We start from the raw sequence: 17528 nt of genomic DNA, 5'->3' as shown, positions 1-17528 counted from the left end.
TCTCCCAAGCCAAAATCCCTGGTGTTTTTACTCTTGTTTGCTCACCTCACATGTTCAATTTTACTTCCGTTATGTATCCCATATTCTTTCTCTCCTCTTCATTTGCTCTTCCACATCCTTAATTTAGACTCTCCTCATTTTGTATACATTATAATCTCTTACTCTTTTGCACTATCACCAATCTTTCCCCCTTCTCTCCATTTACCAACTGCTATAAGAGTGACCTTGCTAAAACAACAGCAACGACAACAAAATAATCCAATAGCTTTCCTAAGTTAAGTGTGAACTCCTTGGAGTAACACCTGCCACTATTTCAACCCTGTCTAACTCTCCAGCCCAATTCTTCATGACTAATCTCCTCCAGGAGAGTAGAGTAATCTGATATGCCTTATGTCTTGGCCATACTGCACCCTTTCAAGAATACTGAGATTTAGTCACATACCTATTTGGAGGTTTAAGTAGAAAAATAATAAATGTCATCAAGATAAAATTAATCCTATCATCACTAAAAATTTCATCCCACCTATATGAATAAAGATCTTTGAGTACATCAAACATGCATTCAAATTATAGTATCTTAAGGGTTGAACGATGTTTTCCTTTATGTCACATCAATTTTAGCATCTCTTGTAAGTGAAAAGAAATCCAATAAGTTAATCTCAAGTCCTAGTTCACACTGTCCTCAACATGGAGCTCACCAGGCTCAAAATGTGGTCTTCCAGGCACCTAGGCATCCTATGGCTGTCCCCTTTGTCTGCAGTCTTCTTTCCTAATCTCTACCATACTCCAACCATAATTCTCACAGCACCCATTATTGGTTCTATTAGGACCCTAAATGCATGCTTTTGAAATGCCTCTTTATTTTGCCTGTCTGCCCCCTCCAAACTCATCTAAGGCAATATCTCATTGACCAGTGAGTCATTAGCACTTACCATCACTCTTGCACGTAGTAGGTGTTCAATAACAGCTTATTAAAAAATTAATGAGTAAAGTGTTTACATTATACCACACATTGTGGTAAATATAAGAGATAGAACAATGAGGTAGAGGGACACAAAACCAAGCAAAATGTACTATACTGACTTTAAGAAGTTTACAATATACTTTGGAGAACAAAATTAAGTGATACACACCAGCTCTGTTAATGGTTTTTCCTTATTTTTCAAATAATATCAACAATACTTCTTCAATGTATTTGGATGCAGAAAAAAAAACATGAAGAATTACATTTACTGATAACAGGGAATTCAATGGAAAGTCAATCATTGTTTTTGACAGTTTATTTCAGAATTGTTTATTGCCTTTAGTGACTCCTAATTGGGAAAAACTGACCATTCCCTTCAGCAGCCATAGCTACCATTGTCCTTATTTTATGTGAGCCATACATGTGTGCCAAAGCTAGTTTTATGTGCAATGGGTTTATGTTTCATTAACTTTGACAATAGCTGTTGATCTTTTTCCCCATGCTCTTAAAATTTCACTCTTGCACATACCTATAAATAATGTTACCCTGTCTTGGAACATGGACTCTGAAACACGTCATCTTGAAGCTAATCATAGATCATGCTGCTGTCACTGATTCCAGGCTTCAACTCTTAATAGCTTGATAAAGCTGTGGCTGTAAGTCCACCACTGGTTGAGTACATTACTAGGGCAATGTCCCTGATTTTATCCACACTAAAAAGTCATCTTTGAGTCATTTCACTTTTTGAACAGAACATCGTGAGCATTTTCCACCAAAACTTAATTAATCATATTTTAATCAGGCCCTGTTACAACTTGCATGCCAGACTGTTCTAGGAAAAACAGTAGGTTAGTCAGCCAGCTAATAAAGCTCAACTGGTAAATTGCTGAGTTTACTTCTTGCTGCATGGATGATACAGTCAGACATTTCTGGGTCCTCAGACATGACTCAGAGGCTGCAAATGTCCTGCAGGCACATTCATAGACAACTTACCAAGGACCATTGAGACACTTAGACTCCTTTTTCTTTTCTTTTCTTTTTTTTTTTAACCTATGTCTCTAAAAAGCTATAAGGATTGGGAGAAATCAGTTGCAAGGCCCTTTTACCTGATGACAGCATGATTGCATTGTGCTGGTTGTGAGCCAGGAAAGAGGAGAGTGGCCATGGTCAACCAGACATGGGGTCCCTGGAGGTTTGTGCCTGGACTCGCAACCAACCCATTAAGTTAATTCAGCACGTCCAACATAACTATTTAGGTTTTGAGAGTACTAAACGTAACCAACTCAGAGAGTAGAATTCCAAAGAACATCTAAAGATTGCTAACCACTAATTTTTTCTTACTACGCACGTCTCCAACTTGTGAGCATTGCCAGTTGACTTTCTATCCTCTCAGAACTTTGAGTCAAGGTAATAATAGATCTTCTACACAGACATGACTAATATGCCACAAACTCAAGGTCTCCACTGTGCTGTTTGTGAGGAGGTATAGCAAAGAAAGAAGAAAATGAAAAGATTCTGAATATTTCTCAAACACAGTCTATAAATTTAAAATGCATATACAGAGCTTAAAAATTGTTATAGAGCCTGTTTGGTAAACCACTCTATGAAAGACCGGTCCTTTGTTATTTAGATAAAGTTTCCCAAATATATCAAAACGTCTCAACAAGACATGCTACCTGAATAGATGTGTCTGGAGGGAACATACAAGCTAGGGCAAGAGGCAACTTAAAAAGAACAATTAAATGTCCTAATAAACCAAGCAACAGTTGCTACAAGGATTATGGTCGGGGAGTGGAAAAGGTTAGCAAAGGCTCTTTAAAAGAAGTGATGTCTATCTCAAGACCAGAAGGTCAAGAGGACTGTGAAGGTGAAAATTTCAGGGAAAAGAGACAGCCCACGCAATTCCTAGAAGCCAGATTGTGTTTTGAGCCTGGGGAGCTCCATGGTTCTCACACAAGTTCCTCCAAAAAAGTCCACTAACTATATTGGCCAAATACATGGGGGCTCTGTTGGAGAAACGTGTCTTTTTAGGTCTTTGGACCACACAGGAGACCTTGGTTAAACTGAATTCCAGTCTCTAAAGCAATGAATTCTCAGCAGGCTCTAGTATATCACCTTCCCCTGCCCAAACCTCCCCCTCCCTACTCACACATAAGATTTCCAGATTTTTAGAAAATTGTTAACCTAGAACCAAAATCCAGACACCTTACAGTTTAAGCAAAATACCAAACTTTTTTCTTAATCCTCCATCTTAAGATATGCTCTCCACTGCTTTTTCCTCTGACATAATTATAAATCCACATTACAAAATGAAACGACTGTCTCATTACCGGCCACCTTCTCAACTGGAAATTAAGCATACTCTTTCTAGTGGCATTTCTGTAATTGCTTTTAACTTGATACATTTGCTTTTCTTCTCTTTGACCATGAATTCAGTAAGAGTTAGGCGCTCCTCTTAAATGTCTTTGTATTCCTCGTGGGCATAATAAAATTTCTTAAAAACAAGTAACAAATGAATGCTGTTGATTGAAAAGACATACGATATAACTATAATGGGTTTTATTCAGAGCCCAAAGCTGGAAATAAGCTTTCCAGCCAGGAAGGACAGAACAGCTTCGAGAATAACAGATTTCTTCACACCTTCATTTTGTATCTCAGCAAAAAATACGATAGTTTTTAAACCAAAATGATGACCAGAACTATTTCAGATATTTCAACCCTAGATCTCAAAGCCAAACTAACAGAATTTGTAATGAAGCATACAGAATCTTGCCTGTGTTACAAACACTATTGAAATCCGATCGTAAAAATGAAAAGCTTGAACATCCATATTACCTAAGCAAAGACTTGGATATGCCAAGAAAACCGCATTGTACTCCTGCTAGATACATCCCATCCTGCGTATGTGCGTGTATGTGTGTGTGCGATTAGCATTCCTGCTTTAAATGTACACCTATGAAAAAAATAAAGAATAAATGTATACCTATGTTTCTTAGAGACCCCGAAATCACTACTAAGTTTGAATCAAAAAGTAGCCTGTAATAACAATCAAAATTAGCATTTACAGAGAGCGCACTCCATGCCAGGGACTATTCTAATAAAACTCTGCATATATTAGCTCAGTGTATTACAACAACTCTATACGTTAGCTGCCCTCCAAATCTTTAAAGATGAAGGGATGGAAGCACAGGAGTTCAGGTCTCTTCTCAAGTAACACAGCTAGTATTTGGCATGGTGGGAATCTAACGTAGCCGGTCTCCAGCCCCCACTTAACCACTATACTAAAATATTCTTAAAAAAGAAAGACACAATTTCTGAGAAAGGAAACTAACTCTTTATCCAAATGATTACACAGTAATCTCCCAGCATTCAGCTAGATGGCCAGACAGATGATGTGATGTTTGATAAAGGAAGGGATCACCGAAGAAAATATTTTGAATGTGTCTAAAAGCTTAATGAAATAAAATGTTTATTTAAAAGGAACTAATTGGGGAAGAAATATCTCAGATTATTCTTTTTTATAGGTTAATATTTAGCACAGTAGCACATAGCTATAGTTGTGACCAATGTTATAACGAGACAGTTCTCAGAGCTGCCTTTTCTCCTTGCCTCTGCGTCTACGATCTCAGGCAGCCACTGGCAACTGGGCTTCTGCATTGCTAACTTCTCTATTTCTAATGCTGCACTATTATTGTTTTCTTTTCTTGGCCTTATCAACTGGTTTCCTACTGTGTAATATAGGTCTTCATGGTTGGTGAGCATCCAATATTGCTGTTGAGAAAACCAACGTCATTCTGACTCTTGGTCCTTCATATTTGACCTTTCTCTCTGGGTCTTTTTCTCTCCCTCTGAAAGCTTTTAGGACATTGTCTTTTTTCCCCAGGCTCAAAAATTTTAGAACGATGTCATTTTATGTGGGCTTTCTTTGAAATGGCACCCCATGCACCCTTTCAGAATGGAAAAATATATATATTATTAGGTCCTAGGGAATTTTCTTATATTACTTCTTTGATGATTTTCTCCCTTCCGTTTTCTCCTTTTCATTTTGGCTCCATTTTAAATATTCGACCTCATGGACTGATTCTTGAATATTCTTATCTTTTCCCTCCTGTTTTCAACTCTGTCCATATTGTACAAGATTTCCTCAAGTTCTGCTTCTAAACTTGCTATTTATTGTTCTGTTCTCAGTCATGAAAGCTACATTCTTTTATCTCTCTGAGAACAGCTTTTGTGTTTTGTGATTGTTTTTTGTTTGGTTGGTTTGGTTTGGGGGTTTTTTTGTTGGTTTTTTTTTTTTTTTCTCTGTTTTAGTTCTGTTCTGTTACTTGCATTATCTCCCGTTTCTGAAAGCCCTGTTTTTTCCTAGTTGTTTTGGTTCCTCTTTCTGTAAGAGCCTTTTCTCGGATCCCTGGTACCACTGACAGTCTAGTGAGAATTTACATTTAACAGTGAGATGCTAAAAGTCAAATAGAAGCTCTTTGCTTGTTAACAGGTAGCTGTCACTGAAGGGTTTTCAGGCTAAAATCCCTCTCTTAGTAGGGGGCTCCCAAATATTAGTACCACCAAGACTTTTCCCTTAGGCCAGTTGAGTCCTTCCAGGAAATTACCTAATCTCAGGCCTGGAGGGGCAGGGGGAAGTCAAGGGTTGGCTGGTATCTCTGTACCGTTTCTCTAATTCTTTGCCTAACAAGAGAAGGGAAGAAAATAAGTGCATAAAGCTCACCATGTTTAACTAGAAGACAGACACGTGAGACTTTATTCTTCATTTCAGGAAATTAAGATAACTTAAAGGGAAAAGAAAATAGCTTTTTATTTATCCTGTTTTTCTTAGGCAAAGATTACTTATGACCCTGAGTCATCATGTGAGCTATTCAAGCCAATGCTTTTTAAGATACAAACTTGACAAACTCTATTAGGAATGATGGTTAGATTCGGCAACTCGAACAACATAAGAATTGCAAAGATTTATCAGTAGCCCCTTTTCATTGCTGCTATCCCAAAATATGGAAGCAAAAAGTTTGATGTTTTTTAAAAAATGAGTAAATACATAACAGTTTGCCTTCCTCAGATTTGTGCTGCATTGACTTCTTTAATTCAGAGTAAAATGTCACAACAGCATTTTGCATATTCCTTCCAAATGTTTTAATAACTGTTTTATATATTCTCTTTTATAATTAACCCATCTTTCTTTCTTTTGCATCTATGTTATGCCTCTCTTTTGCCCCACAGTTGTCTTTTCTATGAAACAGAGGAATAATGCCTAGTTTTAGAGCCAAGATGTTCAAGTAATGCTCCAGAGGTAGTTCTGCCTTTAGGAGAATCCTGATCCAGTGGTTCAAATCATGATAATTTCCTGTAGAGTTTAAACCCTCTTCACCGTTGTGATGCTGTCTCCTACACTCACCTCCTTGTTCATTCCATCCAACCACGCTGGCCTCCTCCCCATATCTTGAACACATTAGCTCATTCTATAGCTTTTACCATACAAATTATGGCACCCCAGTTTCTGGTCGGTTCCCAGACTGGTGTACAATCACATGGGAATAACATTAATGTGAGTTAAAGCATATATGCAGATAACCATTACTTGATTTTTTAAAGTAAGCTCCATGCCCAATGTAGGCCTCTACCTCACAATCCCAAGATCAAGAGCTGCATGCTCCACTGACTGAGCCAGCCAGGCGCCCCAACCATTATTTAATGAAAATGGAATGCTTTATTTTAAAATTATATAATTGATGACTTTTTAAAAATTTTTACCTTTGTTTCACAAACTAAACATAGAACCAGTTTTAAAGCTGTAAGTATATACATAGATTTTTGTTTTTAAGAGTTTTGTTTTTACTTGTTTTAAACGCCACATGTCTTGAAAAGTATTAGACGTTGGGCATGAGAAGGAAGCTTTAAAAGCTTTAGCTTGTACACCTCTATGTTGTGTGAGGTTAAAATATTAAAGAAAAGCTTCGGTACTATTGTATTTAATTTGATAAGCTGTACCTACACACGCACCAATGCACACACGCACAAATTAAAGTACCATATGGAGTAAATCAAAGTAGAACAATTAAGGAGAAACACCTATTTGAAAGAATCAGAAAGAAAAGATTATTTTAAGCACTCTGGATAGCTATAGAATCCCTGGAAAATGATTTTTTGGTAAAAGTAAAACTGGAGAAATGGTAATTTTTTTCATTTTCTGAGATTTGCAGTGTGTCACTTAAAGCCACAGCTGTTCACTTAATTTTCCTCCAGATTGGCTCACCAGTCTGAGAACAGGATCATGACTTACTTCTTTTCTTAAGGTCAGAAAGGACTGATCACTCTGGTCTCAGGGCAGCTGCATTTTAGCTTGGTGGTGAAAATTTATTGCGTCAGCAGGCTTTTCTGCTTCAGCTTATTAGAAACCCAAGCAATATCAAGAGCGAATTCTATTTATTTGACTGAACTAAAAATAGACATTTGCTCTTGGCTCTAATTTTTAATTCAGTTCTTACCAGATGGGTTAAGACCCTTGCTCTGCTACCCCCCACTGTGTGGTCTGAATCATCAATATGGAACCTAACATGCCCTTCTTTCCAGAAAAGTCCACTAGTCAAAGTCAGATGTGTGTTTCCCTTCTAGAGGATCGTTTTTGTCCCAAATCATGGGCATCAGTTCCATTAGGAACTCTGTCACCAGCTATCTTAGACCTCCCATGGGAAGGAACCTGGGTGTTAAATTATTTTCACAAAGATACAAATGGTATTTGTGTTAGCCATGGAAGCCTTCTGCTCTGACGTCCCTTCAAGAGAACCTGCCGGGATGGAGGTAATTGGGCAGACAAGCTCCAGCTTCCACATCTTCCAATCAGCTGGAATTGTCACCTGAAGCCACCTTCTCCTCAGGCTGCTATCAGCCAATGACTGATCATAGCTGGGACAATAGAGTTGGGTCTTTACAACTCAGGACTCCCCTGACAGACAGTGTCTGCTCGGGAGCTGCCCAGCAGCCCAGCTAACACTGAGAGCCACCCTGCAGCCTGCAACGCCACCTGCCCCAACCTTCTTCCTTCCTTCCTCTTGTCACAGGTGTCACATCAGCATGGTGGCCCAAAGACGTCCTCTCCTGTTCTTTCCACTTCCTCTCCCCTTCATCCTATCACATCAGTGAGCTCAGAAGCATTTGGTAAATCGGGCATTGATGTTAATATAACTCGGACGTTGTGGGGATTCGTACGCAATTTTTTCCTGAGAGATTGGATAAGCTTCAACTGGAAAAGAAAGAGTCACCCGCTCTGCTAGTGTTTACCGTCCTTTCCAGCTCTACCGTAAGAAACCTTAAAATGAGCAGTTATCCTCCGAGTTGCCCGGTCAGGGAGCCTCACACCATCTCTGCACCCCACACTTGGGCGGATTTACCCTTCCTCCTGGGCAGCCCTGCTCTGCGAAACTCCACTTCCATCGCTAGTATCTTGGCATCATAAGCAAGTGTTTACCTTTCACCGGTTTTTACCTTCTGAGTGTCCCCAAGCAGCTCCCAGTCACCCTGAGTCAGCCAGCTCTGCTCAGGTTATCATCTGAGATCATTTTCTGGGGTGGTTGTTCATTCTTTGGTTACACATTAGAGAGGCCTGCGGGTTACATTATTGTCTTTCAGCCCCAGACCCACCTGCATCTGTTCCCTAACAGCCAGCTCAGTGCCTTAGAATGCCACTCATTTAGGACTCACGTGCCCAGCGCCTGGGTGGAACTAGACCTTCTGCTCAGGATCTTGCAAGGCTGTTATCAAGGTGTCAGCCCCGCTGTGGTTCTCATCGGGAGCTCAGAGTCTCTTCTTCTAAGTTCATTCAAGGTGTTGTCAGGTTGCCTTTGAGAAACTGAGGCCCTTGTGTTTTTTCTAGCTGTTGGCCAGTCTCAGGTCCTGTAGGCTGCCCCCAGGTCCTTGCTACGTGGTCCCTGTAGGCAGCTCACCCCATGGATGCTTCCTTCTTCTGGGCCCACGGGGGCACCTCTCTGATCTCTAGTCCCTCTCCAGTTGGCCACGACAGAGTCTGTACAGCTGCACCGCACTCCGAGGAGGGCCTATATCCCATCACTACTTGCCATATAGCATAACCCAGTGCAGGGGCCACTGTCCCATGACATTCCCAGGTCCTGCCACACCTGCAGCCCACCCCCCGAGCCCAGCTCACAACTCTGCGGGTCGTGCAGAAGGATCCTTCTGTGCTCTGCTTTCTGATGCCGGAGCTGAAGCTCTGCAAACCACACGTCCCCCTGCCATCTGGGCCTCTTAGTTTCTGACAGTGAGGGCAGGAAGGGACGGAAAGGCTGCGGAAGAGAAAGGTCTTATTCTTCCTTGTTTGCTCGCTGTTCCCGTCAGCATCGCCCCGGCCACAGCCTTCTCCTCTGGGGCAGCAACTGGGTTCAGTCTTCAGTGTTGCAGCAAAAACCACCTCACTGTATCCCCTCAGAGATCTGAAACCCTGTTCCACGGGACAGCTCCGAGCTCCCGAGACCCCACCGTGGGTGGGCTAGCGCTGCAACTCCAAGGCTTTGTACTGACCTCACTCGGTCCCTTCTCATTTCTGATGAGCCCATTTTCCTCTCTTGTTCCCCCAAAACTAGAGTCAGAGCACTGTCTTTCTGTTATTGTTTTGTGTCATCCCAATTTCCCCTTTTTTACTTTTCCAGTTCTCTAATACTTGTTTAAGCAATTGCTCATAATAAATTCTTTCTGCAAAATAGCTGGTGTGGTTTCTGTATTTCGGATCTGACCCCAGCTGACACAATAGGTTTTGAACAGTCTGCTCTACTGCTACCTTTTCCAGGCCCTCTTATTTTGTGAGAGGTATTGTAAAATACAGGTGATTCAGAAATGTATATATTGGGTAACAGCAAAATTGTTTGTAATCTTCTACATTTCTAATGACTAAGGTTCTCTCATACGTATATACAGTAATTTATTCATCTAGTTTCCTATCTTAGATTATTTCAAATATTTTGCTATTATATATAATCCCATCATAAATACCCATAGATATAAATATATCAGCTGATTCCTTACAGTGAATTCTGAGAAGTGAAACTATGAGGCTAAAAGGGAAAAGCATTTTTATAGCTTTTGATGATAGCAAATTTTCTTTCTGAAAGGTTATAATAATTTAAACCCTACCAGCCATGAAGAATAATGTCCATTCCTCTATGCTCTTACCGACCCATTACTTTCTTCATCTGGTAAAATAGTTGGCATTTTGATAAATGGACAATGGCATCTCATTTGAATTCATCATCAATAGTCAAAACCTTTTCCTTATGTGTGTTTGGACTGTTCACTTCTTTTGTGACTTGCCAGTCACCGTGCCTCTTCTAACCCCTTCAACCAGAATGAATATTATGCTCCTCTCAGCCTCAGTAATACTTTATTTGCATTTGCCATTTACCATACTCAGCTACTAGTCCACCATTGGTTATGGGAACATTCCTCTGTTTCTTTTGGTCATTATCACAGTCTATTATTTTTCACCAATGGCTTACTCTTCATACTTCTTTACTCTTTCCTACACTTTCTATGGATATAAATCTACGTGGAAGAATGTGTGCTATACAAGTGGCCCCTTCTTATGTCAGAACAAATTTAGAAGTTGACCAATGGTTGTTAGACTATAAGATACCTTAGACTTTTCCCAGCTCTTATAGTTTATGTTTCTCTGGTCATATTCAGGCTGTGCTCTGGTAAGCTAGCTTTCTTCAAATAATTGGATAGTTTCTAAAGACATATTATGCATAACTTTTAGAGATCAGATCATTCTGGTAAATTTGGGTGAAGTCTTATAAATGAATCCTAATACTGAATTACTTCCATGAAATGACAATAAAAGTCAAATATTTAATAACACTCTGGTATAAGATATAATCAAATAGTTTTGTTGCTCACTAACATCTTGATTGTAGGTAAATCATTTAACATCTTTAATCCTCAATTTTCCCACCTGAGAGATGGATATAACAATAAATACTTAATCAATATTAATTGGATAAACAAAGCACTATTCAGAAAATTAATGATGAAATGTATGTCAAACCTTTAGCACAATTTTGACATCAGTCAGTCAACAAACAATTATTGAGTCCCTATTATGTTTCAGACACTCTTCTAGACTATGGGGATATAAAGCTTAATAAAGCATAGGAAGTATTTGCCCTCGTTGAGCTTAAATTCTTTTTTTTTAATATTTTACTTATTTATTCATGATTTTACTTATTTATTCATGGCAGACTCACAGAGAGAGAGGCAGAGACACAGGCAGAGGGAGAAGCAGGCTCCATGCAGGGAGCCCAATGTGGGACTTGATCCAGGGACTCCAGGATCATGCCCCGGGCTGAAGGCAGGCACTAAACCGCTGAGTCACCCAGGGATCTCCTCATTGAGCTTAAATTCTAATGAAAAGAGATAAACAATTAAAAAATAAATAATAAAATATGTAATGTACTTAATGGAAGAAATAAAAGGGAAGGAAAACCAAGCAGTTATCAGTTCTACTCTAATACCGTAGTAAAAAAAAAAATAATAAAAAAAAAAATAAAAAAATAAAAAAATAATAATAATAATAATACCGTAGTAATCAAGATAGGCAAACTGACCAAAGTAAGGGTTATAGGATGCAGAAGCAGTCCCAACAACTAGAAGTAAATTTAATTCACGAAGAGCATACTTTGCAGATTAGTGCAGAAAGGATCAACTCTTCAATAGAGATTCTAGATAAACTGGTTATCACATGGAAAAGAATGAAATTTGATCTATACTTCCCACCATTCACCAAAATTTATTTGAGCCAGATTAACATCTTTTGTTTTTTTTAAAGGAAAAACTATAAACTGTTAGAAGACAATATAGAAAACTCTCTGCAAGACCTTGAGAGAACAAATAATTTCTTGAAACAAAACAAAGGTTAACTGCATTAGCCAGTGTTCTCCAGAGAAACAGAACCAATAGGATGTATGTATACAAAGAGAGAGAGAGATTTATTATAAGGAATTGGCTCACCTAATTAAGGCCAACTAGTTCCAAGATCTGCAATCAGCAAACTGGATACCCAGGAGAACTGCTCATGTAAGTTCCAGTCTGAATGTCAGTCTGCTTGAGACCCAGAAAGAGCTAGTGTTTCAGTTCAAGTTGATGGGCAGGAAAGAACCAATGTGCCACCTCAAGGCAATAGCCAGAAGTTCCTTCGTATGTGAGCGCCAACCTTCTGTTCCATTCAAACCTTCAACTAATTAGATAAATTCCATTAACATTAGGGAGGGCAATCTACTCAGTCTACTTATTCAAATGTTCATGCCGTCCAAAAACATCCCAGAGTAATCCTCAGCCAAATATTTGGGCACCCCTTTGCCAGTCAAACTGATACATAAACTCATCTGTTACAAGTCCACCCCTTGTCTGGCACCCATACGCATCTCCTTAAATGGTACTTAATCTCCAAATAAAGACAATAACAAGGTTATGATTCAACTTAACATAATTCAACTGGCCTGCCTACAACCAACAATACACTAACCCCTTCCCCAGAAGAGGAGATAAAGTCTGTGAGAGATGTTTACTCTTCTTGATACTCTAGGACTTAAATATTATGATATAAAATTAACAGTGCTTAAATACTATGATAAAGAGTCAATATATATTATGTTACATGATGAGGGAATAAGACAGGGAACAAAAACAAAAATTATACATATATATATATATATATATATATATATATATATATCTCATATGTAGTACACAAACAAACATTTTCATAAGAAAATAAGGAGAGAATACTCTTACAGTCTTTGTTTCTGTAAATGGACACATGGTTGTAGCTGGTATTTACAGCAACTTTCTTCCACTACTCATCCCATATTCCCTTTGACCTCAGAGCAAACATCTCAACTGGGTATGGTTCTTTACCTGATGGGGTGACTCAAACCTTTATCCCAGAAGGGTCTGGGCCATGAGTAGTCACACCTAGATTGGGTTGTGGTACCTTTCCATTGACCTTAATCACAGGGCAAGATAATACAAAGAGTTACTCTAGGGAATCTCTGTATTCCAGACATACTCATCCTATAGGCCAACAGAGCATGGAAGGCCATATAGAGGCCATATGGGCCAATAAAGTCACGGAAATAGGTCACTAGGGATAACAATAAGGGGTGCCACTCTGATTTTCACCATCCCTGGACCTATGAATCCTGGCTGTAAGAGAAAAATGTCATGCGTTGGGTGCTGATGCAGGGCATACAGCCTTCTTGTGAAACTTGCCCCCATTTTAACAGTGAACTCTCTATAAAGCTGGGATTTCATCCTGTGTTATAATTCAGCCAGCTACAAAATGAGATTATAGGTATAGGTATAGCAGCCCCAGCTTTGTGGCTACAGGAAATAAGGGTCTCTTTCAAGGCACACATAGAAGCCTTCAAGCAATTTATGTGCTTCTTGAACTGAGACTTCAAATCTCTGAGCTCATTTTTTTTTTCACTACTTTATCTGGTGACATTAGGGACAATGAGCCAATCTTGTCCTATTCATTAGTTTGACAAAAATGTTTGAAAGCTTTATATAAACAGTCACTCAGCTTCTTGCTTTTTACAAGTGTTTGATTAGGAGCATCCAATGGGGCTATTTTGAGATCTATATTGACAGATTATGCCATGAACTACCAGTACTCTCTTTACTGCTAGAAATAGAGCCATTATCATCTTTAAATCTAATGGGATTAGAGAGCCAGTTCTAGAAACCAATTTAAGAAAACTTGAATTTTTACCAGAACCAATTCAGGAAACTCATCCTTAAAATTCCATTCTTCTAGAACCACTTTTGGTAGGAAATTCTGTATTGGGACATCCCATGGCCCAGTCAAGTTGACATATAAAATCACCATCACGTAACCGCAAAGCAAAACTTAATAAATTCAGCCACATTAAAATTAAGAACTTCTGCTCATCAAAAAGATATCACAAACAATCTGAGAAACAAGCCACAAATTAGGAAAGGACAATTGCAACATAAGTGACACATAAGGATTACTATCCAGAATGTGTAAACAGCTCCTATGAATCAATCTCACTTATAATCAAGGCAATGAAATGAAAACCAAAAAGAGATAGCATTTCACACCAGGGATTGACAAAACAATGTCAAGTATCAGTAAAGATATGAAGCAACTCATACCCACTCTAGTGGGAGGGTAATTTGCTATAATCACTTCTGAAAATTATTTCACATTATCTAGTAAAGCTGAATGTGCACATAGCCTATGACCTAGCAATTCTCTTGGGAATATACCCTAAAATCCTAGAACAACTCTTGCTCTTATGCAATAGGACCTGTACAGAAGTAGTCCTACCAGTAATACCCATTACTGGTAATGGGTGTGCTAAAAATGGGTTAGCTAAAATCTGCAAACAGATTGCTTCCCAATGTCCATCAGCATTAAAATGAACACAATAATTACTATATATACACATATATATATGTATATATGTACATGTGTGTATATATATATAGTGGAATACTATATGTCAGTGGCAATAAATAAACTGCAGCTACATGCATCACTGTTACATGGGCATTGAGTCCATGAAGAATATAATAACAATAGTAATAAAGATGAAAACAGCAGGGGCACTTGGGTGGCTCAGTTGTTTAAGCGTCTGCCTTTGGCTCAGGTCATGATCCCAGGAGTTCTGGGATGGGAGCCTGCTTCTCCCTCTCCCCCTGCCATTCCTTCTGCTTATGCTCTCTGGCTCTCTCTATCTCTCTGTCAAATAAACAAAATCTTTAAAAATTAAAAATGATGATAATGGCTAATATAGAAGCTCTTTATTATTACCAAGTTTTTCTCTAAGTGCCATTTAGATAGGCATACCTAAGAGATATAGGTTTGGTTCCAGACCACCGCAGTAAAGCAAATATTACAATGAAGTGAGTCAAATGAATTTTTTGGTTTTCAGAGCATATAAAAGTCATGCTTACACTCTACTGCCGGCTGTTAAGTGTGCACTAGCCGTATGTCTAAAAAACAATGTATCTATCTTCATTAAAAAATACTTTACCGCTGAAAAAGTGCTAACAATCATGCGAAGTTTCAGTAGGTCGCAATCTGTATGCTGGTGGAGGGTATTGCCTCCAGATCAATGGCTGCTGACGCCTCAGGGTGGTGGTTGCCGAAGGCTGGGGTGGCTGTGGCAACTACTTAAAATAAGACAATGAAATTTGCCACATTACTTGACTTTTCCTTCCACAAATGATTTCTCTATAGTGTGCAGTGCTGTTCGATAGCATTTTACCCGCAGTAGAACTTCTTTCCAGGCTGGAGTTAATCCCCTCAATCCCTGCTGTGCTTCATCCACTAAGTTTATGTTCCTTTGTTGTCAGTTCAACAATCTTCACAGCATCTTCATCAGGAGGAGATTCCATCTCAAGGAACCACTTTCTTTGTGCAGCCATAATAAGCGACTTCTCATCAGTTCAAGTTGGATCATAATATTGCAGCAATTCTCGGGCTCGGCTTCTAATTCTAGTTCTCTTGCTATTCCCACATCTGTAGTTACTTCTTCCACTGAAGTTCTGAACCCTCAAAGTATCCATGAGGGTTGGAATCTACTTCTTCCAAACTCCTGTTAATGTTGACAGTTTGACCTCTTCTCATGAGTTTTGAATGCTCGTAATGGCATCTAGGATGGTGAATTTCTTCCAGAAGTTTTTCAATTTACTTTTCCCAGGTCCATCAGAGGAGTCAACCTAACTACAGCAGCTACAGCCTTATGAAATGTATATCTTAAATAATAAGATTGGGAAATAAAAGTGACTCCTTGGCCCATGGGCTGCAGAATGGATATTGGCTTAGCAGGCATGAAAACATTGATCTCATTGTCCACCTCCATCAGAGTCCTTGGGTTACTAGGTGCACTGTCAATGACCAGTGATATGGTGAAAGGAATCTTTTTTTCTGGGCAGTAGATCTCAACAGTGGGCCAGAAATATTCAGCAAACATGCTATAAACAGATGTTATCATCCAGTCTTTGCTATTCCACTGATAAGAGCATAAGCAAAGGATACAGCATAATTCTTAAGGGCCCTAGGATTTGGGGAATGGTAAATGAGTGTTGGCTTCAACTTCAAGTCACCAGCTGCATTAGCCCCTAACAAGAGGGTCAATTTGTCTTTTAAAGCTTTGAAACCGGGAATTGACTTTCTCTCTAGTTATGCAAACCTTCCAATAGAAGGCTTTTTCATCTACGTTGAAACTCTGTTGTTTAGTGCAGCCGCCTTCATTAACTCTCTGAGCTAGATCTTCTGAATAACTTGCTACAGCTTCCACACCAGGACTTGCTGCTTCGCCTGGCACCCTTCCGTTAACGGGGACAGCTTCTTTCCTTAAACCTCATGAAGCAATCTGTGCTAGCTTCTAGCTTTTCTTCTGCAGCTTCCTCACTTCTCCCAGCCTTCAGAGAATTAAAGAGAGGTAGGGCCTTGCTCTGGATTAAGCTTTGGCTTAAGGGAATGTTGTGGCTGGTTTGATCTTCTATCCAGACCACTCAGACTTTCTCCACATCAGCAGTAAGACTGTTCTGCTTTTCTATTGTTTGCATGTTCACTGGAGAAGCTGTCTTAACTCCTTTCAAGAACTTTTCCTTGGCATCCATAACGTGGCTGTTTGGTGCAAGAGGCCTAGCTTTCAGCCTATCTTGACTTTCAACATGCCTTCTTCACTAAGCTCAATCATTTCTAACTTTCAATTTAGAGATGTGTAACTCTTCCTTTTACCTGAATATGTAGACACCATTATAGGGTTCCTAATTGGCCTAATTTCAATATTGTTGTGTTCCAGGGAATAGGGAGGCCTGGGGAAAGGCATACAGACTGGGGAACCAGCCAGTCAATGGAGTGGTCAGAAAATATACAAAATTTATCAATTAAATTTGCATCTTATATGGGCATCATAATAGTAACATGAAAGATCACTGATCACAGATGACCATAACAAATATAATAATGACGAAGTTTGAAATATTGCTAGAATTACCACAATGTGACACAAGAGACACAAGATGAGCAAATGCTATTGGGAAAATAGAGACAAAAGAGTTGGTCAAGGCACAGTTGCCACAAACCTGCAATTTGTGGGGGAAATAAAAAGCAGTATCTGTGAAGCACAGTAACATGAGGTATGCCTGTAAAACTTAACCCTGCAAGAATGCTGTGAGCTATGTACAATTATTGTTCTCATTTTACAGATGACAAAACTGCATTCAGAAGGATAAAATAATTTGCTCAAGTTGACCCAGCTACCCAGTGAAGTGAAGCAGGATTTCAAGCTTGGCGAATATGAATAGTCCATGGAGTGTAGCTATGTATGTTCAAAAATTGGCATTACCAAGCACTGCATTTGGGGATACCCATATACACGCTTATTATATGAAGAAATATATGGAGGACAAGGGGCATCTGGGTGGCCCAGTCAGTTAAATTCCAACCCTTGGTTTCAGCTCAGGTCATAACCTCAGGGTTGTGAGATCGAGCCCGGAGTAAGGCTCTGAG

At 39.3% G+C, this 17528-nt stretch overlaps 1 long non-coding RNA gene across 4 annotated transcripts in view; it reads right to left on the bottom strand.

The window, feature by feature from the left end:
* The window catches only part of LOC112926936 (uncharacterized), a 53221-nt gene extending 41077 nt beyond the window's left edge, over positions 1–12144 (bottom strand). For 3 of the 4 annotated variants that reach the window (XR_011995006.1, XR_011995005.1, XR_011995004.1), the window contains exon 1: positions 11987–12144. This is a non-coding gene — a long non-coding RNA (uncharacterized lncRNA). Of the gene's footprint in view, positions 1–11223; positions 11380–11986 lie in introns of all 4 variants that reach the window. The other variant, XR_011995007.1, reaches the window with a different exon arrangement.
* Positions 12145–17528: the final 5384 nt, after the last annotated feature.

The sequence above is a fragment of the Vulpes vulpes genome, chromosome 10 (assembly GCF_048418805.1).
Source record: "Vulpes vulpes isolate BD-2025 chromosome 10, VulVul3, whole genome shotgun sequence".
Taxonomy (NCBI): domain Eukaryota; kingdom Metazoa; phylum Chordata; class Mammalia; order Carnivora; family Canidae; genus Vulpes; species Vulpes vulpes.
This window is presented reverse-complemented; position numbering and strand designations above follow the sequence as displayed.